This window comes from Dermacentor andersoni, chromosome 5, assembly GCF_023375885.2.
Source record: "Dermacentor andersoni chromosome 5, qqDerAnde1_hic_scaffold, whole genome shotgun sequence".
NCBI classification, from domain to species: domain Eukaryota; kingdom Metazoa; phylum Arthropoda; class Arachnida; order Ixodida; family Ixodidae; genus Dermacentor; species Dermacentor andersoni.
In genome coordinates this window covers 186,709,194-186,730,971 of record NC_092818.1, presented here as the reverse complement: position 1 = coordinate 186,730,971, position 21,778 = coordinate 186,709,194, and the positions used below count along the sequence as shown (strand labels likewise).

General features: G+C 45.9%; 1 protein-coding gene across 3 annotated transcripts in view; it reads right to left on the bottom strand.

Moving 5' to 3' along the window:
* Positions 1-21,778, bottom strand: part of LOC126531724 (kin of IRRE-like protein 3) — an 861,138-nt gene that overhangs the window by 647,190 nt on the left and 192,170 nt on the right. Inside the window, exon 3 of one of the 3 annotated variants that reach the window (XM_055071418.2) lies at positions 1,810-1,933. The exons of the other annotated variants lie outside the window; for them this stretch is intronic. The gene's annotated coding sequence lies outside the window, so the exon portion shown is untranslated. The remainder of the gene's footprint in view (positions 1-1,809; positions 1,934-21,778) is intronic. 3 annotated transcript variants of the gene reach the window in all.

Below are 21,778 nucleotides of genomic sequence, written 5' to 3'. Positions count from 1 at the left end.
GTCGTTCGCGACTAGGCTACGGAGAATTGATCGATCACAAACTATTATCAGCACAAATGATTTTGGGATAGTGACCTCACAAGCCGTAGCAGCAGAGAGCTACTAATGCATTGTTGCAATTCTTATGAACAACAAACTTGCACAAGTGACGGTAGAACTGGCAAGTTTTAACTGTTATCTTGTGCTGCGGACGGCAGTGATCGTGTGCATGTGCTCTGCTTGTATCTCTCTCTCTGCATTTCGTTTTTATCTTTCTCTAATCTGAAACATCACAAGTGGGGGCTACACATTAACCAATACGCTGAGTATTGGCGCTAGCTCACTCTGCTCATTGATATAGCACTATAATCTAACACACCTAGTTTTTTGTAATATTTTTGTTAAACTAACAAATCGAATACCTGCTGCCACGAAAGATCAGCGTCCTGAACAAAAATACAGCGCTCAGATGCAGAAGGACATTTGCCCCACTCATTCACAGAATCACTGCCAAGACGTCTGGTGTCCACCACTTGGCTGTTTTCCAGCGCTTTCGCTCCCAATGTCGACATTGATATGGTGCTTTAACGGCTTCATTTTCAATGCGATAGCCTTAAATGCCCCATAAAGCGGAAAATCCGGCGAGCGTCCGGCGTTAACATCCGACCGTAAGAAAACCCACGTGACCAAGCGATGACGTCACGTTACGCGCGCCGGACCTGCTGCGGCTCGCGCTGCGAAATCCCACTGTGCATTAGGGTGAAGTAAAGTGAATTAAACTTAGAAAAAGTTAAAGATAAGTGACTTAAGGTGGAGTAAAGTGAATGGAACTGAAGTAAAGAGAAGCAAGGTAAATTAAAGTGAATTAAGGTGGATTAAAGTGGGTTTAGGTGGGTGAAAGTGGATTAAGGTGGATTAATGTTGAGCAGGGTGCATTAAGGTGAAGTAAAACTCTTGCTTGGGCTAGTTGGTTCATGCTTGAATGAGTAAAGGCAAGGCGCAAATGACAAGGACTGAAGAAGGTCCTGTCGTTTGTGTCCTTCTTCAGTCTTTGTCTTTTGCGCCTTGCCTTTCCTCAATCAAGTATTAAGGTGGTTTAAGGTTTATACGAATTAGAACAAGTTGGATTAAGGTAGAGTTGTGAAGGACACATGACAGTGTATGACGTCTTGTATTATGGATGTAACCAATTACCTAGAGAAGTGATTATGCTTTCGCATTCAAATCACGTAAGGATACATAAGTGCCTGTCCTAATCAACCAGTGGATTATGTCACTTTCAAGGAAAGTAATCGAAAATCACTGGGTGTGTTGTCAAACAACCCCCCCACCCCCGACCCGCCGTGGTTGCTCAGTGGCTATGGCGTTGGGCTGCTGAGCACGAGGTCGCGGCATCGAATCCCGGCCACGGCGGCCTCATTTCGATGGGGGCGAAATGCGAAAACACTCGTGTACTTAGATTTAGGTGCGCGTTAAGGAACCCCAGGTGGTCCAAATTTCTGGAGTCCCCCACTACGGCGTGCCTCAATATGAGGTCGTGGTTTTGGCACGTAAAACTCCATAATTTAATTTGTTTTTCTAAATTCTATATTCCCTCTCGGAGATATGCATGGTCTGCCCGTCTGGACTGTATGGCCTCGTCGAGAGTTGTGAAATGCGTGGCTATAGCTGTTGCTCTACGCAATACGTTGAATTTGACGTCCTCCAGTGTACCACACTAGCAGGCTTGGAGTGACGCCTGACACCGGCAAAAGATGCCGAGAGTGAGTGGGGCTACACTAATCCAAGGACAACCAAAGTAAGAAAGCTTGAACAAAGACACTCCCTCACCAGAACAGGAATTGGCCTCCCTGGTGCAGTATTCGGCCACTACCTCCCTGATGATTGCTGCGATTTAACCATGACCCTAAGTCCCCAGCAGCTGCGGAGCGCCTGACAAAGGTGGCGGTCACACCTGCAACGCAGCAGAGGATGCTATGAATCTCTGGGTCCGGACAGGCCGCCATTGGAAACACCCCGGCCAACCTTTAACTGCCGAACTCTGTCGAGTGAGGCTAGTTTAGCAGGACTCTTTGAGGAACTATCAGACATAGTTTGAGATATCATCGGCCTTAGTGACATTAAAAAAAATGATGAGACTCATACATTCCTGAATAACGGCCATGTCCTCTGCTATGGAGGTCTCCCAGATAAGAAGCAATACGGGGTAGGATTCCTAATCCATAAGGACATAGCGGGCAACATCGACGAATTCTATAGCATAATGAGAGGGTAGAAGTAGTTGTAATCAAGCTTACTACGGGGGATAAATTAAAGGTAGTACAAGCCTACGCTCCAACATCCAGTCACAATTATGAGTGAGTAGATCAGTTTTATGAAGATGTTGAATTAGCGATGAAAAAGTGCAAACTCGGTATACTGTAGTGATGGGCGACTTCAATGCAAAAGTGGGGAAAGAGCAGGCGGGTGAACAAGCACTTAGCAACTACGGCGTTCATTCTAGAAACGCTAGAGGAGAGATGCTGGTACAATTCTCAGAAAGGAATAAGCTGAGAATAATGAACACCTTTTTCAGGAAGCGTACCAACAGAAAGTGAACCTGGAAAAGCCCTAATAGTCAAACAAGAAATGAAATTGATTTCATACTTTCTGCCGATACCAGCATAGTGCAGGATGTAGAAGTGATAGGTAGGGTAAGGTGCAGTGATCATAAGTTAGTGAGGGCTAATATTCACCTCAATTCGAAGAGAGAAAGATTAAAATTAGTCAAGAAGAAACAGGTAAACTTACAGGCAGTAAGGGTAAAAGCAGACAAATTTAGGCTGGTACTTGCAAACAAATATGCAGCCTTAGAACAGAGAGATGATGATGACATAGAGGTAATGAATGAAACCGTAACGAGGCTGGCTTCAGAGGCAGCAGTTGAAGTGGGAGGCAAGGCACCAAGGCAACCAAGAGGCAAGCTCTCCCAAGTAACAAAGGGTCTAATGAAGAAACTACAAGGAATAAAATTATCCAACTCAAGAAATAAGATAGAATTCGCGGAACTGTCAAAACTGATCAACAAGGCGAAAAAAAGGGATATTCTAAATTCTAGCGTGAGAAAGACTGAAGAAGCTGTAAAAAATGGACGCAGCCTGAAATCAGTGAGAAGGAAGCTTGGCATAGGACAAACCAAGCAGCATGCACTAAACGATAAGCAGGGCAATATCATCAGCAATCTCTAAGGTATAGTAACAGCAACGGAATAATTCTATACTGACCTGTACAGTACCCAGAGGCGTCAGAATACCTCCTTTCGAAGTAGTAATTAGTTTACAGACTCCTCCTATGACTAGCGATGAGGTTGAAAGGGCCTTGCCAAACATCAAAAGGAAAAAAGCGCCAGGAAAGCATGGAATAACAGTCGATTTAATCAAAGATAGAGGAGACATAACGCTTGAAATACTGGCGGCCCTCTATTCGAACTGTCTGTCAACTTGAAGAGTCCCAGAGAAACGGAAGAATACCAACATTATTCTAGTTCTCAAAAAGGGACACGGTAAAGAATTGAAAAATTAAAGGCCTATTAGCTTACTCCCAGTATTAAATAAAATATTCATCAAGATAATCTCCAATAGGATAACGGAACACTGGACTTTAGTCAACCAAGGGAAAAATCAGGTTTCAGGAAGCCATACTCTGCAATCGATCACATCCATCTCATCAATCAGGTAATCAAGAAATCAGCAGAGTACAATCAGTCTCTCTATATGGCTTTCATAGATTACGAAAACGTATTTGATTCAGTAGAGACACCAGCAGTCACAGAGGCATTGCGTAATAAAGGAGTACAGACCACTTACGTAAATACCTTGGGAAAATATCTACAGAGATTCCACAGCTACCTCAATTCTACACAAGAAAAGTAGGACGATACAGGTACCTATGAAGAAAGGGGTCCATCAAGGAGACACAATCTCTCCCCTGCGTGCTTGGGAGAAGTATTCAAGCTATTAAACCGGGAAGGCTTAGGAGTAAGCATCGACGGCGAATACCTTAGCAACCTTCGGTTCGCTGATGACATTGTTCTGTTCAGCAACACCGCAGATGATTTACAACAAATGATTGAGGACCTTAACAGAGAGAGAGTGTAAGAGTAGGGTTGAAGATTAATATGCAGAAGACAAAGATAATAATGAACAACCGGTCAAGGGAACAAGAGTTCAGTATCGCCAGTCAGCTCTAGAGTCTGTGAAGGAGTACGTTTACCTTGGTGAATTAATCACAGGGAACCCTGATCATGAGAAGGAAATTCATAGAAGCATAAAGAAATGGGTTGGATCGCATACGGCAGACATTATCAGCTCCTCACTGGAAGCTTACCGTTATCATTGAAAAGAAAGGTATACAATCGGTGCATTTTACCGGTGCTGACATATGAGGCAGTGACTTGGAGAATGACAAAGAAGCTTGAGAACAAGTTAAGGACCGCGCAAAGAGCGATGGAACGAAGAATGCTAGGCATAACCCTAAGAGACAGAAAGAGAGCGGTTTGGATCAGAGAGCAAACGGGTATAGATTATATTCTAATTGACATTAAGAGAAAAAATGGCTCTGGGTAGGTCATGTAATGTGCACATTAGATAACCGTTGGACTATTAGAGTGACAGAATGGGTACCATGAGAAGGAAAGCGCAGTAGAGGACGGGGGAAGACTAGGTAGTGCGACGAAATTAGGAAATTTGCGGGTGCTAGTTTGAATCGGTTGGCGCAGAACAGAGGTAATTGGAGATCGCAGGGAGAGGCCTTCGTCCTGCAATGGACATAAAATAGGCTCTTGCTGCTGCTACTACTGCTCCTGATGATAATGATATTGCCCAGATGGCATAGGTAATCAGAAATATGAGTCCAGGCGATGAAAATGAGTATGCCGGAAGCCTCGCGTTTTCAATATAAACTGAGCGGCATCACGCGTGAGCATTCAAAGCTTTGTTGCTGCATCTATGTTTAAGAGCAAGATGAGTTTAAGCGCACCTCCCTAGACCCAAATCAGATTACCAGAGACGGTAATCGCTGAAAAGAAGAACGCTTTGGCGCGAGCTGTTAGCTTACAGTTTACGGGCTTAAAAGTAAAGCGACATAAGAAACAAGTATTTGTTTCAACTTCAGTTAGTATGAACGGAAATAATCGTAAACTGCCCTTGACCCAACCATGTACGTTGGGAGCGGAGAAAGGGTCTATCTTTCCAACATGAAGGTGCATAAACGAGTAAACATCCCTAAATGAACTGGCGCAAATTAAGGCGCCGCCGTTAATTGCGCGACGCCTCATCGTCGCCCATAGTAATGAAGTTAATCCATGCCTCATTGAGTGTACTAAAGAACCATGCAAACCATATTTCAGCCATTGACGGTAATACAGCTTAAGTTTCTCTACTACCCCCCCCCCCCCCCCCCCCGTTTTCATAAACATCGTATGCCGTCAAAAAACAGATGTGTGTATATATATATATAAAATTCAATTAAAACAAAAGAACGGAAGCCTACCTCCGATTTCATGGTGCTATGATGACTAAAGCTCGCACATGTATATAGAAAGGGGGGGTGGAGTGGCGACAGGGTGCGTGTGCAATTTGTAACATCAGCCCCAAGGTTGAAGGGACTGTAGTGTTCGGCTGTTGACGATGGGGAGAGTGTTTCTGGCCATAAAAAGACTAAAGACTTCAACAGGTCCGATGCTTACGTTTACTTAGAACAGCCTCGCATACAAGCACCAGTGACATTTTCTTCCCGCGAGTACGCTGGATATTTAGGAGGAAATTGTTTCGGATTCGATTTCCTCCGCGACACAGAGCTGCGGTATGAAATGTGAACCGAATGCGAAGGCTAGCAAGTAGAGATGGTATGGATAGCATGGCAGTGGATGATGCGCCCCGGTTCAAATAGGCCGTAACCGTCATTCTGCCCTGCATGCGTTCTGGCAGGTTCTAGGCTTACCTTCACTTCATAAGTGGGGCTCGTGGGGAAAACTTGCAGGCAGCACTTGCAAGGCTAGGCAACCTGTAACTAGCAGAAGTCCTCCTTCTACGTTTACCATGAGCTGATTTTTTTTCTGATGCGCGATTAATGTTGCACTTCCTAAAAATGGCTGAAATATGAGGCACGGCCAGCCAAAAATTGTAGAAATTGTAAGTGAACATGATAAAACTGACTTCTTGTTTTCCACCATTTTCCAGCTTCATTCATGTCCAATTTTCAAAAGGCTTAAATGAGGAAGGAGTATGTGGATAGGTATTGATTTAGCAGCAGACCAACTACGTGTACTACAGACAATTGCTCCGCCAGAGCAAGACTTGTCAAATGTGTTATACACGGAGCATTAAGGGGGGATTTTGTAGGCACTCACGGGACATCAGAGATTCTTGTTATTTTCTGCAGTTCTTCTAAACGAAGCTTTCTTAAAACATGTAGGTGTCTTTACAAGTATTTCTCATCGTGCATGCTAAGCTTTATCTACAAATATTGAGAAGCTTTCTATTCGTACACTTTTATGTCTATCCACTACAGTATTTTAGTGAAGGAACATTTAAACAGTAAATAATGCAAATAATACGTTGAAACTTCTGTTAAGTATTGTTTACAAAGCGGGAATTTGGTTGAACAACAAATGACTTTTACACTGTAATTCGCTTCAAAATAATTTTTTCAACGTTTACATCTTCTTATAAAGGCAACTTGGCATGAAATATTTTTTATTTAAAAAAAGTATACCTAAGTAAATATAATTGTTGTAGTTCAGTAGGTTCATTAGACAATTTAGAACAATTATACTAAATGCCACAGAATGCCACAGTGCAAGGTTTCTTAGTTCTGGAGATAATGCTCCTTCTGTCAGAAAAAAAAAAATCGTTTTCCAGAAATCGCTTTCAAGGGCTCAGTTGTGAACTATCAAGCATAAATTCACAAGAAACATAATTTCTCGCATCGTTCCTGAGGTATTCCTTTGCAAAATTCTACCTGTTAATTCCTCGAGTTTTTCTCTTCGGATTGCTTTTGAGTAACTGAGCGATCTTCATGAGGCTTGCCAGCGAGCGTGGCATGAACACGTTGTTCACGCAGGGTGCCATACCGGTTTCAGCAGAATCTGCGTTTTTTCTTCAGGTTTGATTAGAAATTATACATTCATGTCTTCTGAGTGTTCCATGTGAACGAGGCAATTAGGTTCGTACAACGAATTTGAACTGCTATGAACAAGATCGCTGCTGCACAACCAAGCGCACTGCCACCAACGGTCAGCAATGACATTTTTGGTGAATTCTCTAAATTTCGAAAAACTGAAACATCTCAATTGAAAATGCAAGAAGACAACTTTTCGCATCTTCAAAGTTCTTTTCTTTTTTGAAAGAAGAGTTGTGTCAAACAGCTGACAAGCCAAGGCGATTTTTATAGGCGGGAAGTAGCCTTGGCGCCACGTCTTAAGCATTTCTAATGCTCGTTCCGGCAGAAAATTTGGAGGATGTATTGTTCAAAAGATATTGTATGTTTCATTAGCAAATTGAATATACGATCTTTTGAAGGTAATTAATTATCTGCCATCCGCTCCTAAGCGAACATAAAACCTAGGCATGCGCGAAGCACAACGCTGTCAAAAGCGCATCACGATTTGTATGGACAACGCCAACGGAAATTGAGACAGGTAAGGACAGGACATAATGGCCCTGATGGCTCAGAAGAGTTTTCACAAACGAACGCAGTAGTAGACTCCATTGAAAAATACTACGCGTTCCACACCGTTCACATAGCACGTGCCAATCATAAGGATTTCAGCTACCAGCAGCCGTCAAAACAGCGCACTTGTGCGCCAACCACGGATGAAGTTAGTATGGGATGTGCCAAGCGAAGCGTCAAGAATGAGTGTAATGTTCTGCGCGCAAGAAGCAAAGTCGTGTGTGCGCTTAAGTAAAGCTTGCGCTTACGCACAATCTTCCGCCGCCAACACAAAATCGAACCAATACACTGAATCCCACCACACATACAAAAATAGTCTCTGATTACTGGACACTACACGACCAGAAACTTGTCCATACAAACCGATAAATAAGTCTGACATTACTTATTGCGAGGTCTGACCGTACGTCTGTTGTGAATCTCTTCAATCTTGGAACCTTCATAGGCTCTGACACTTACCTCTTCATTCTGTCCTATTGACCACCGTGATGTCAGCCCCAGATTCCCGCGTGCTGTACATATTGCCCCATACGCGGCTATAGTGCTCTGACCAGTATGAAAGCAAAAATATCATGCACGGCCAATATTTCACCGATACGAGCCTTAATATTGCTCGTGCAACTTGAATCCGATATGTACAGCCGACTGTTCACATACGTGGATTGAAGAAAACCCCTTGCATGCCTATATAACACATCTACAAAGAAAAGCACTCAGCAGCGCTCGACAAGTTTGACAACCGCCCCCTCACAAGAAAGCAGAATCTTTCCCAGTCAGGAGATTAGTCCCTTCCTTTGGTCTTGGCGCGGGCTATATCAATTGTATTGCCTCCAACAATAAACTTTAACTTCTTTTACCCTGGGTGTTGCCAACATCAGCCTGTGCGGAAAGCACTAGTGTATATTTTTTTAAGCGTCATGGTTGCATGAGAATCTTCAGTCGTTATCAGGCGCCTTCGCGCTTGCGCGGATAGATTCCCTTCATCCTTTCTCTGACTTTTTTTTTTTTCAGCAGCTTGCCCTGCGGCACGTGTGTTTAATCTCTTCTTTTCTCTGCATGTTCTCCAGGCATCATTCTTATACCAGCGCATATAGTATGGCCAACCGGGCATTTACGCTACTTAACCTCTCTGCTTTTTATCTCTTTCTTTCTCTCTCTCGCTCTCTGTCTGTCTGTCTGTTTATAAGATATTATGAGACCTGTGAAAGGTTTAGTTCATCACTCTGAGTAAGAGCTCGGAGTCCTTAACTCAATTTTGATGAAGACAGACGCCGCGGTTGCATTTTCCTGGGACAATCTCTAAACACCTGAAGACGCTTCGTTGAACATTACTGCGATGTGCCTTCTAATCGTCAATTACTACGGAGGGAGGGCACTAACAAACGACATGGAGGTCGCGCATGTGGAAAGCCACCAAAATGAGCGTGCCGAGGCATAGTGAAAAGGCAGCGTGAACTTGGGTAGAGCCGGTAATTCAGCGTCTGGCCATCGCGTGCCCAATTACCTCGCGGCCAGCTGGGACAGAGGTGCCTGAAGCCGGGTCGCGATGGGCAAGGACGCCGGAAAACCTGTTTTGCCTCGGCCGCTTCGTCAAGCATTCGGCACGGCGACCGAACTACTCGACCAGGCGGAGTCCTTTGGGTACGAGCGTCCATCGAGCGCTTCGAAACGTAATTAAACGTGGCCGTCGCGTACTAAACAAGCATCCCGAGATCGAACTATATCCAAAAATGCCAGTGAAGTCAGTAGCGGGAAATCAATAGCGCGATCGGCTGTACAAAACAATATATTACTATTACAGAAAATAATTTCAAGTGATGCTGCTAAAAAAGAGTGGCGGACTATTAGTGATTGTCACTTATTTCACGTGCATGTGTGCGACTTCTAAAGTACACTATGTTATAGTTATTTAATTCGTGCTTATTAAAATTAATAATTTAGTTTGCAGTCCTGCTACAGCAATACAGGAAGCGTATCCGAAACGAAACGCCAAGTTTTTTTCTATTTGGAAGCTCTCTCTCCATTAACGGAAGTTTCCTAACCCGCCTACAAATTAAGCACACGATACGCGCGAGCATTTTTATTGACAAGTAATCAAGCTACAATAAGCGCGTCTCAGTATATACCCCCCCCCCCCCCCATATCTGGATTATACAGTCCATAGGATGGCCCCAATTACTTCCGTAACTTGTGTATTTTGGCAATTTGCGAAAATTTCAGACCGTGTGCGCACTCCTGAATTGTACTGAGTTTCTGCGAATCACCTGTTTTCAGGTTATGTGGCTAGATGAACTCCGGCTCATTTGGAATCTGGTGCTTAAAGCGAAACAACTAAGCTCGTAACTTGCGCTCAAGGATAAGGCGCTGCGGCATCTACGCATGCGCCACCTGAGTCCTCAATAAAGCAAAAGCATTTTTGGGAATAAGAAGAACAAGAAAAAAAGAAGAGCTTGGTAATTATTACGTTACTTGTTATCTTTTTTTTTCTGTGCAAGACTGCACAGAAAGATGCAGTCATAAATTGTCACTGCTCAGCTGCACTTTGTATAGGCCATCAGACTATATGCAAAAGGTATCGTAGGTTATGCTTCCTTTATCTGATGCTTTATTGCTCAGGTTTGGCTGTGTCCTGGTATCCGAACGGTTATACAGACAAAGACGTGTAGACAGTTAGTCGTGTGCTTCTTGCGGTTCCTGGGAGACACTGGCGCCTCTTATTTTTGTGTGCCCTGCTTCCCTTTCTCAGTGCACGTCGCTACTAAGGGACTGTAGCCTACTTGGCCTGAAGTGTGCGACCCTTCATCCTGCATCCTAGTGGCTGTGTTCCTCGACGGGACCAGGCTCATCGCACGCTGCTTACTTTTCTAGAAAAAACTGGCTTGGGCTTCCCGTTTGCGAGAGGGTTTGCAAGGGAAGAAAGATTTTTCGTAACTTCTTCTTTGTACATCCTTCGGTTCTTAATGCCTCCTGGGTGTCTTTTTTTTTTTTTTTTTTTTGGTGCTGCGTGTATGTTCTTGCTTTGCTTTCGTCTCTGGGGCCTGTCATCCTACTGTGTCTTTCTTCTTTATTTCCTTTTTCCATATCTTCAACTTCCCTTTTCAATCCCCTCCTTCTTGAACAGTATACAAGCTTTGTGCCCTTCTCAGTGGCAGTTGGCAGCCTGCACCTTTCCCATTTCCCTCTCTCATTGCGTATGTGTATGTGTTTTCATAACTAATAATAATACCAATATAATCATATCTCGTGCTTCCTTCATTTGTTTTTTTTTATTTATTCACACTGCTTAGTCGAAGAAGTTTATTTTCATGTTCGGCAGAGCGTGCCCCTCGGCTGCCTATTTCACAAAGAACCTAAAACTTCATAAACAATAAGAACAGCGTTATGCCACACTTTTGCACTATCACGTACCATTGAGTTGAACTTAGGTACTGTTGTGTCTGTATTTTCGCTTCGTTTCTTAGCATATTCAGGGAGCTGCCGCTACCTCGTTACGGCAACGGACAAACAAACTTCCGAGGACATTCCTGGCGCGAAGCCGTCTGGTCGGCCTACGTCCAGGAAACATACAAGCGAGTCAAGGGACACAGACAGGGAAGCCACCTAGTTGTACTCGGACAGCTGCGACTCCTCGGACGATGATTACAAGGTTGTCATGAGCCGAAATGCAGAAAGAACACTCCTGCGGGCGTCCTCGCAGGCAAGTGTTTAAACCGGGAAGGATATGCCACAGCGCTGGTCACACACTGTTCTCATCTTGCCCGTGGACCCTATATGGCCAATTGGCTGCTGAGCACGAGGTCGCGGGATCGAATCCTGGTCACGGCGGCCACATTTCGACGGAGGCGATATGCGAAAATACCCGTGTACTTAGATTCAGGTGCACGTTAAAGAACCCCAGGAGGTCAAAATTTCCGGAGTCCTCCACTACGGCGTGCCTCATAATCAGAAAGTGGTTTCGGCACTTAAAACCCCACAATTAATTTTTTTTATATGGCCAATGTGCGGCTCCTGAACAGGCAGGTTCTTTCTCTGTTATTAGAGAGCATCACACCGAATGAGATTGAATACGTGAGAATAAACTCACGGAAGAATGTCCGGGCTGTAGACGTTTTACATCGTAGCACACTACAAAGGCTTCGGAATGTCACGGAAATCGACAAAGTAAAAGTGCGATCAATGATCCCTACAGGCGGTAACGGCACTGTTGGCATCATTTATGACGTCGACATTTCCATTCCGGCCGACGACTTGCCAATATTAATACAGTCAACAACAGAAGGCACTGTCGTCACGCATCTCACCAGACTCGGAAACACACGCTGCGTGAAGCTTGTGTTTGACGGAGACTGCATTCCCTCTCACGTCAAAGTTGTCCACGTCCATTATGCAGTTCGAGTTTACATACCGAAGCCCCTGCAACGTCACAAGTGCTTCATGATTGACCATATAAAACGCATCTGTGTGAACAATGTTGTGTGCCCGCGGTGTGCTGAATCACATTCAGAAGACATCTGCCGTGCGACTGTCCTGAAGTGCCCTAATTGTTGTGGCTCCCACGAAGCCTCATCGAAGGACATCCCGAAATCCCGGAAGAAATTCACGCTTCTCGATCGCATGGTTTGGGATCATTCAGCACACAGCGAGGCTGCCGCTACATTGAGGCGGCGACGGTATCGCCACCGAAGAGCGCAACAAAGCGCCGCAACAAACAACATGCCGTCTTACGCCAAAGCGGCTGCTACATCAACGCGGTGCGCAATTATGAAACTTACCACGAAAACGAAGAAAGTGACAAGACTCGATCATCCTGCAGAGTGGCCCGCACTTCCAAGCACACAATCTGCCACGAAGATACCTCGAATACCTCCACGATCTACACCCATACAAACCGCTGATGCAACGACACCTGATAATCGCCAGCTTATAATAATGTTGCGGTCACTGACGAATGACATGCGTGCTCTGCTCAGCAACACGAAAACCCCGTCGGCGCAGCGTGCGCTGCAGGTGCTGGACACCCTGGGTCCAGTGCTTGCGACTCTATAGGGTAAGCAATGGGCTGCCAGATGGTATTGTTTCGAGAGGGGGTCCAGAATGCATTTGTCTTTTAATAGAACGCCAGAACTGATGACTTAAGTCGCGTATGTACGACTTTCGACAGCTTGTATTCAGGAATCAGTTTCCCATTATTGTCATTTGTGAGTCAAACCTGTCATCGCCCATCAGGATGTCCGGCTATACGGGCATTATGTCCTCCACCTACGGGCAATGCAGCAAGATTATTGTTTTTGTACGCCGTGACTTGACGTATGTTCATCACCCCATGTCGCCTGACGATGAAGACTAGTACGCGTGTTTGACTTTGGAGAAGAGAGCGGTCTCTTTCATAATTCTGGGAGCATACTTTTCACCATCAAGTCGTCTAAACTGCGAGCGCTTACGGGAAATTTTGACGACACCACCGTCGTGGGTGATCACTGGAGAAGACTAGTGTCCATTGCCTCTGAACAAGAACTTTGTTAAATGATGGAAGCCCTACCTATCTGCGGGGAACCGCGTATAGCAGCTGCGTTGACCTTTGCTCTGTTTCGGGCTCTTTTAACAGAATGGTTGAATGGTTCTCGGATTTGGAAACGCGGGGAAGCGACCGCATTCCAACTTCTCTCACAATTGAGGGGCTGACTAGCTCCAAGTTCTCCGGAGCCGCCGAATGCATCGACTGGTCGGAATTTAAATCAACCATGGAAGTCTGCTGTCGAGACGACGTACCATCCAGCCTAGGGGACGCAAAAAAGGGTGCCTTACAGGTTGCCACACATTCAATTTTGAACAGCTCCACAGACACCAATTCGGCATCGAGTTAGAGAAACTTCGGGCAATTCGCCGCCCTGCGGAACACAGACATAGGCGCACAAAGTCCATTCATGATTTGATATTGGCCAGACGCACACAGAAGAAAATACAGTGTCGTACGAACAAGCTGGCTTCACAACGGTTGACGTCCTTGTGCAGGTCTCTGGATACTCGAAAGACTTTGTCTCTTATATGAAGAACTGTTCGTGGCCTCCGTGCAGCCTCTGGACAGCGCCGCCCATTTAATTCCTGGCTCTTTACCTACAATGCAAAAAGACTGAAGTCACAGAGTCCTTCTTTAGGAGGATAGCCGGTGAAGCAAGTTCCATGGGAATGCAGGCTCCCGACCACTCACCATTCTTACGAGTGGCCCTTTGTTCTGGACGAACCAGAGGCTACACTTGCTTTATACAGGCGTTCCTCAGCGCCAAGACCAGATGGCATTACGTACCGCGCTCTGTGTAAGCTTGCCAAACGGGCTCGAAAGGCACTCCTGCTCCTGTACAACGGCTTGTGGCAGTCTTGCACGGTTCCCCAGGAATGGAAGACAAGCCGCCTGATTCCGATTCTCAAAGCTGGCAAGTCGCCTTTGGACATTGCGTCATACCACCCGATCGCACTTGATAGTTGTGTAGAAAAAGTTATGGAACGGAGAGAGAGAAAGAAAGCAAGGACAGGAAAGGCAGGGAGGTCAGCCGTACCCGGTTTGGGGGAGTAGAAAGAGGAAAAAACAGAGGGAGTAAGCACTGAGAGCGTGTGGGAGGGACACTAGACACAAGGACACTATAAACGGTCTCTTAAGCCAGTGCACTTGAAGTATTGCACTAGTGCACGAATCGGTTTTCGTGCCAGTGACGGGTGTGGCCACGGTCCGAGTATCTTTGACTCGTTGAACGGTCTTGAGTCCAGTCGGTGTAAAATTTCGCGCACAGAGAGACGAACGGATAGTTCTAACGCGCCTAGAATGGCACCTAGAGCACTGTGAAATTTATCCAGACACGTTGACGAGACTCAGGCGCGACCATTCATCTATAGACAACGTTGTCGACTTGGTAACATAGTCTAATTCCAGAAGACCTGTAAGCGCTTGTCTGCTGCCTTGTTTCTAGACGTTAAAGGGCTTACGATAACGTTACTCATGACGTCATCCTTAAAGCGCTAGAAGCAATAGGAATTGGTGGCAAGGTATATCTCTGGGTTCGTAGCCACCTGCGGATGCGATCATTCGACGTGCTCACTGGGAATGGCCCGACACTCCAGTATTACAGTAGCTGCGGAGCCCCTCAGGGCAAAGTACTAAGCTCAAGGCTTTTTAATCTTGCCTTTATTGGACTACTCGAGGACCTGTCAAGCACCGTCCGACTCTCTATCTACGCCGACGACATCTGTATCTGGACGTCGCGGGTGACACGGTTTCAGCTTCGCGCTCGGCTTCAGAAGGCGGCCTCATCGACATCATGCTACCTTCGTAAACAAGGCCTGGAGATGACGCGGGAAACGCGACCAGTGGTGGCCTTACCCGGAAGCCAATCTCTGCATACGCCATATCAATCAATGGACAAGTGATATCATCCAGGAGAAGTCGCAGGTTCTTCGGCGTTGTGACTGACAGAGTCTTGTCCTGGGCTGCTCACGTGAACCACATGAAAAAGCGACTGATTGCTATATGTCATCTGTTCAGGTTCCTTGCAAAGAACTTGGGGGTTTCCACACAATCCATGTTACAGCTGTGCGGGGTGTTGTTTTTTGGGTGCCTCCGGTACAGCTTACCTGTTATATCCAACAGCTGCAAAACTAATTTGCGTACAGTTCAGAGCATTAAAGCCCAATATCTGAGAATATGCCTTGGATTACCACACTGTCCAGCAACGGCTTAAACTGTTGCCATTGCTCAAGATTACTCAATCACGACACACATTGCCGGCGAGACAATGCCTGCACATGTCCACCACATTGCTCGGACCCTTTGCCATCACTTCGCTGCACTCACCATGGACAGACCCCGCACGTCATTTAGCACAACTGTCAGTGCATAAGCACTAATTGGAATGGCTGATAGTCCTGCTTGTGTTGTTTGCGGATGCGAGGAGAACATTGACCACTTATTGTGCCATTGTCCTCAATTTCAAGCACAAAGACAATCTTTGTCCAACACATTGAGGAAATTAGATGATCGTCCTCTGAGTGAGCAGACAGTACTAGAGCCCCGTCCCCACCGATCATCGGCTCAGAAGGCAGTGAAGGCACTTTTGTGCTTTCTCAGAACTTTTGATTTGCGCGAGCGGCTCTAACTCAAGTACTGTCCGTACAAGCATATACACCTTCTCTCTCCCTTCTCTGTCTTCCCCTTCTCGCTTCCCCCAGCGTAGGGTAGCAAACCAGACTCTTGACTGGTTAACATCCCTACCTTCCTATATGCCTCTCTCTTTCTCTCTGTCAGTGCATAAGCCTGTCTCGCTTACATCGAAATATACACCTGCGACCAGGTCGGTGTCTCCTGTGTGGTGTTTGTGCCGTCCTGAAGTACACTTCAGAACTCCAGGACTTCAGAAATAGTCAGATCTTCCACCGCTTGGACTAAAACAATTGAACTTACTCCTGTTGTACGAGAAATACACATCTATACTTACGGATGGACCACATCGACCAGTTCTGGGAGTGCTGTGTTTATACTTACAAGACGAGTAACACCGCGATTCAGGACGTCACATGTCACGATGTCCGCGGCTGCAGAACTCACGGCTCTGCGCAAAGTGCCTCGATTTATTGACACAAAGATTCCTGCACCATGGGTCGTGTTTTCCTACTCGAGGCAGGCTTTACACAGCATGCAGTCAATGCTCAGGCGTGGAGCTCACGAACAGCGATCACACGAAATCGTCAAACTTCATCACGACGTCAAACAGAAAGACGACTAAATTATTTTCCAGTGGCTACGTAGCCATTGCGGGATCAGTGGAAATGATCAAGCAGAAAAGACTGCCCGAGAGTCACATCAAGAAGAACACTGCGTTCTCATTCCTATTTCCAGGAGAGACGCTGCAAGGCAGCTTCGTCACATGGCACGCATGCTCTCTTTAACAGAGCGGAACACCCCAAATATAAGGTGCACCAGGTTGTACGAACTGAACCCCTTGCTCCAACTCCGGCCTCCACCAGGGCTTCACCGACATGAGTCATTGCTTTTATACCCGCTGTGGTTGGGAGTGGCTCTCATGAAGGTGTACACTACTTTGATTGGAATGACTGACAGTGCTGCTTGTGACGTCTGCGGCGTGGAAGAGATCATGGAACGTTCATTGTGCCATTGACATTGATTTCAGTCGGAAAGACAAATATTGTCTATGGCATTGTGACGACTGGACGATTGGCCGTTGTCTGTGCAGGTGCTACTTGAAGACCGTCCCCATCGCTCGTCGGCCCACAAAGCTATGAAATCACTTTCGTCTTTCTTGAAGGCGACTGGCCTATGTGAACGCCTTTGACTCGCCCAGGCTCTCCGCGTGCGTGCGCGAGCTCACCGCGGCTTTCCTCCCCCTCCCTTCCCTCTCTCTATCTTATCTTACCATTCCCTCTTTCCCGTCCCCCAGAGTAGTGCAGCCAATCAGACTCATTTCTCGTTCACATCCCTGCCTTCTATATTTCACGTGCCGTTCAAGTACGCGTATAATGCGCCTATGGCGCCTTCATAAAGCTTTCTCATTGTACTCGGTGCTCACAACCACGTAGTGATAATTATGGCGACAGCGAGAGAACTCCTTGGAAAAGTCTTACTTCAAGGCATAATTCACTCAGCTCTTTGTCAACCCTAAGCAGTTGATGCGATTTCATTCAAAAGTATACCTTCCCACTTCGTTTTGTCCAATCTCTTCTGTATATAGGGTTGGTCGTCTGAGGTGATCTCCACGATGCGCGCATTGGAAATAACTTGTGAATATCTAGGGTTGTATTTTGTAACGTATATTTTTTTATTTTCCATTATTCTTGCTTTTTATCTTTAACTCACCGTGCCTCCCCCCTCCCCCCCATCTCCACGATCTACTACTTTGGTGGCCGGGTGATGATGAGATATAAAGAGAATCGCCGGAAAGGAATCTCCTTAAAAAATGTGGCCTTTGGTCTTATTTTCCTTCTTAAGAATTTGAGAATTGTGCTACCATTTGCTGTTTCCTTGTTGCCTACAGAATGCGCTCGGTAAGGTTTTGTTTTCTAACACAGGCCTTTGACAGAAATAACGATTTCCCGAATATACATGCGCCCAATAAATGTGGATGGCGGTATCTTGGACAGGCGGAATACGACGCAGGCAAACCGATGAGCAGAAATTTCGGCAGCCTGATTCATTTTGCCTTTATTTTTTTGCATCGAATGGAATTGTGCGATTTTTAAAATAAGAGCGTCGGCAATAACAACGATGACGAACGTAGCTGTTTTAGAGACAAGACGAAAAAATAGAAAGGTTTCGATTAGGTTTCACACAAGTACACGTATGCAACGGCGAACTGCTGCTGAACGATAAAGCTAATGAGCGGCTACGCAAGGCTCGTGGTTAATGGCGACCTAACCGGCTCAACCGAACGCGACTATACGCCTGCGCTTGGCTTGTTTGTTATTCCACAGCCAAGTTGAATGCAAGCCGCTGTATATCAAAGATTGGTTTATCCAACACGTGAAATCAACGTCGAGGAGAGTGGACCGTCGAAAACTACAAGGTAGAACACATACACTGACGATTCGCCGGTGCCGAAAGGGAACCAGCAAAGTCGTGTTCTCCTTAACAGAGAACCTACTCTTGCATTGTTGAAACAAACCGCTTACAGCCGCACATGGGATTCTTAACACAGTCTGGGCTAGCTCATGCATGTAAACGGATTCATAAAGCATTAGTAAATACAGAAACTACCACATGTGTATTATTTAATTATCCCCGGGGAAAAAATGTGCTTGTGAAGGTAAAACTAATGAGGAAGTTCGTACTTTTCGTCTATATCTTGCCGTGACACCATCAAAATGGTTATGTGGTGCAAACTGTAGATCATTCGGAGAGCGTATTTTCTAGTGAGATGAAAAATGAGTCCCTTGAGCATAAACAACAGCTTTCTCAACGGAGATCCTATTATTCCGAAGAACAATTGGGATAATGATGTCTTTTCTTAGAGTGCACCAGCCTGATTGGCCGCTTATCGTCCTCGTGTGCGCCTTCCGTCGGACAGGGTGATACTGCGCTGTTGCGCAGTATCACCCTGTCCCCTCTGCCCTCTTTCTGTTTCCCCTTTCTCTTATTACCGATGTAGGGTAGCAAATTGGATTCTCGACTCGTTGGCTTTCCTGCCTTTCCTGCCTTTGCTTTCTCTCTCCGTCTTCGCCGGCAACTCGCGCTTAGGATCAGCGAAAATGAGTGAATATGCAATGATCACTGACTCAACAGCTCAGTTTCGGGATGGATATACCAAAGCGGTGCTAGTGTAAAACCGATCTAAATGGAAAATGAGAACGAGAGACGAAGAGATAGAAAGGCAGGGAGGTAAACTATAAGAACGTGTCTGATTGGCTACTCTACACATGTGGAAGGGAAAAGAGAAGCAAAAAAGGAACGCTAAGAAAAATGATAAAGAGGCAGCTTGAGTTAAGGCACTTGCAGAGGAATGTTCACTGACAGTCACAAGCATTCGTACAAAGCAGCATGCTGAAAGCACTTACCACCTCCAATTGCTCCCTGTCTCACGCATAAATTTCATTCCTAGAGACCCATACCTGCTTGGTATAGCGACTACGCGTGCGTTGAATCCTTCCAGGATTGCTACTAGAGCACGCCCTCGCCTCTTTGAAGCACCGAAGCCTGCGAACTGCATTAAATGTTCATCTTAATTCATTACGTAGCAACGCAATTACATTCTCTATCACTGCGCCTCTAGCACGACCTGTTTCGCGTGCCTTTCTCTGGCATAGAACGCTGGTCGCTATTAATTTTAATCTTTACTTCCTAAACGTAAGCACCGGGATAGTCGTTTGGGTTCAGGAAACGCATTAGCATTCGCTCTAGAACGTGAGCTGTGGTTATGGTTAAAGAAAAAAACAATTTCTTTCTTCTACTCACAACTAGGAAAACCAATTTTAATGAGAGTCACTTTTTAATAAATAGCAATGAGTAAGAACACCCGAATTAATTATTACAACGTATGTTCGCCACTTTGCGAATCAGTGTAGTAATCGACTTGCTCAGAGCCTAAGTATAAAAGCGTCCTTGCAGCTCTTGCTTTCTTGTCTTGCGGGAGGATAATTTCAATACCAAATTGAGCGCAAAAGAATAATAAAATGGTGAGGACGAATTGGCGCGATTTAAATATCGCCATGTTGATCAACTTTGCCTCAAAGTAAATCTTGCCGGATTAGTCACTTGCACCTGCCGCGTTCGAGTTTGGAAGTTCGCGCAAATCGTGAACAGCGGTGGCTGAGCTTTGTGTGATGCCTTCAAATGAAAATATGAGGCACGCTGCTCCTTCTATTTAGCCACATTGTTTTAGCCTCAAGGACGTAAGAAACACCAATACCTCGTGGATACGTGTATTCTATTAGTGAGATCGCCGAAGGCATGATCAGGTTACGAGGATGAAGTGACGCACGCCATTTGTTCTGCGCTTCGGACCGTCTCGGGCTGAAAGCCGGCTCGTGTTAGGGCATATCGACAAAACAAAATAAGCTTTACGGAACAGATCCCCTGCGGATTCTTCTTCTTCTCGCGAGAGCTACTTCAAAGCGCTGAAGAGCAAACACGACGCAGTTTTAAAATTGCAGGTGATATCCACGTCTCTTTTTTTTTTTTTTTTTTTTTTTTTGTAAAGACGCAACATGAGAAAACGGCTGCTATAATTCCCGTTCAAGGCTTTCACTTCGCCGCAATTGCGTTATCGTGTGCTCGTCGCTTCGTGCACGCCGTCTAGTTCCGTGCAGCAACCGCCAAAGTGCTCTACGACGCTGCGCTGCAGAGTAGGAGGTCGCGGGTTAGATTCCGGCGACTGCGACCAAATTCTATTTGGACCATTTGGGTGCATGTTAAAGGAACGCAGCTTGTCAAAATTAATCCGGAGTTACCACACTCCCGCATCCTCATGATGAGGTCGTGGTACTGAAAAATAAATCCTCACAATTTTGATTATTTCTTTTTCGTGTGCTGTTTAGAGGGCTGTAACTGGCTCTCGGCAAGATTACCCGACGCTTACACCATCTTGTTCCACTGCCTCTGGTGGTTTTCCTTCAAATCCTACATCTCTCTCGTATTTCTTTTTTCATTTTTCATTCTCTCTTTCTCTCATTTTGCAGGCAAGAAGCGTCATGTGCTGCCTGAATACGACGTGTGTCTACTTCCTTATCAGTATTGGTCCAGAAACATGTCGACTCGTTATGCCTTGCACAATGCGAGGTGATTACGTCGCTGGCAAAGTCAGAAGAGGCTAATACTCCGGTTGCGCGCTTTATTCGAGCAGGGCTGCATGCAAACTTCAAGACTGCTGACTGTTATGTGTCATGCAGCCGATAGCGACGCCCCGTTCCGCTGATTGTTTAGTGTTGTAAACACAGTTTGCGCATATTCCAGCCCGAAAAAGAAGCATAAAAGAAAAAGAAAGATATCTGGCGATAACGCAGAATTGGCGACTGAGGAATAAACTCCGCAGATGAATTGCGTGGCCGGGTGTGTAAACCTACGCACGCGAAGACAAGCCGGGCTTTGGGGCCGCGTGAGAAAGAAGAGCACGGTGCGAAATACGGGCACAGGGAGTGGGGGAAGGGCAGAGCGCCATCAAAGGAAAGCCGCGCGATGAGCCGGAATCGCAAGTGCGATGGTTAAAAAAAGCTGTGGATGAAAGGATACACTGTTTTCTTTCTACTGGATCTCTCCCCACCTCCTCTTTCACTTTTCCTTTTTTTTCCCCCGTGAGAGATGAACAACACTTCTAGAAGCAGGGCACTCACAATATCGCGCAAACGCGACTGGCCACAGAGAGTGGTGCGGGGCTTCCTAGGCGACGTTGTGCGTGGTGGCAGTTCTTGAGAATATATATATATATATATATATATATATATATATATATATCCGCGGCGTCGCCTCCTCAGCTTGAAGAGTGGCCGCGGACGCTGGAGGCGCCCTTGGAAAGCAATCACAAAAGCGGGCCACGGAGACCGAGCAATCTGCGGCAGCCACGCACGGCTGCAAATAGGCGCGAGCGTCGGGTGGGCC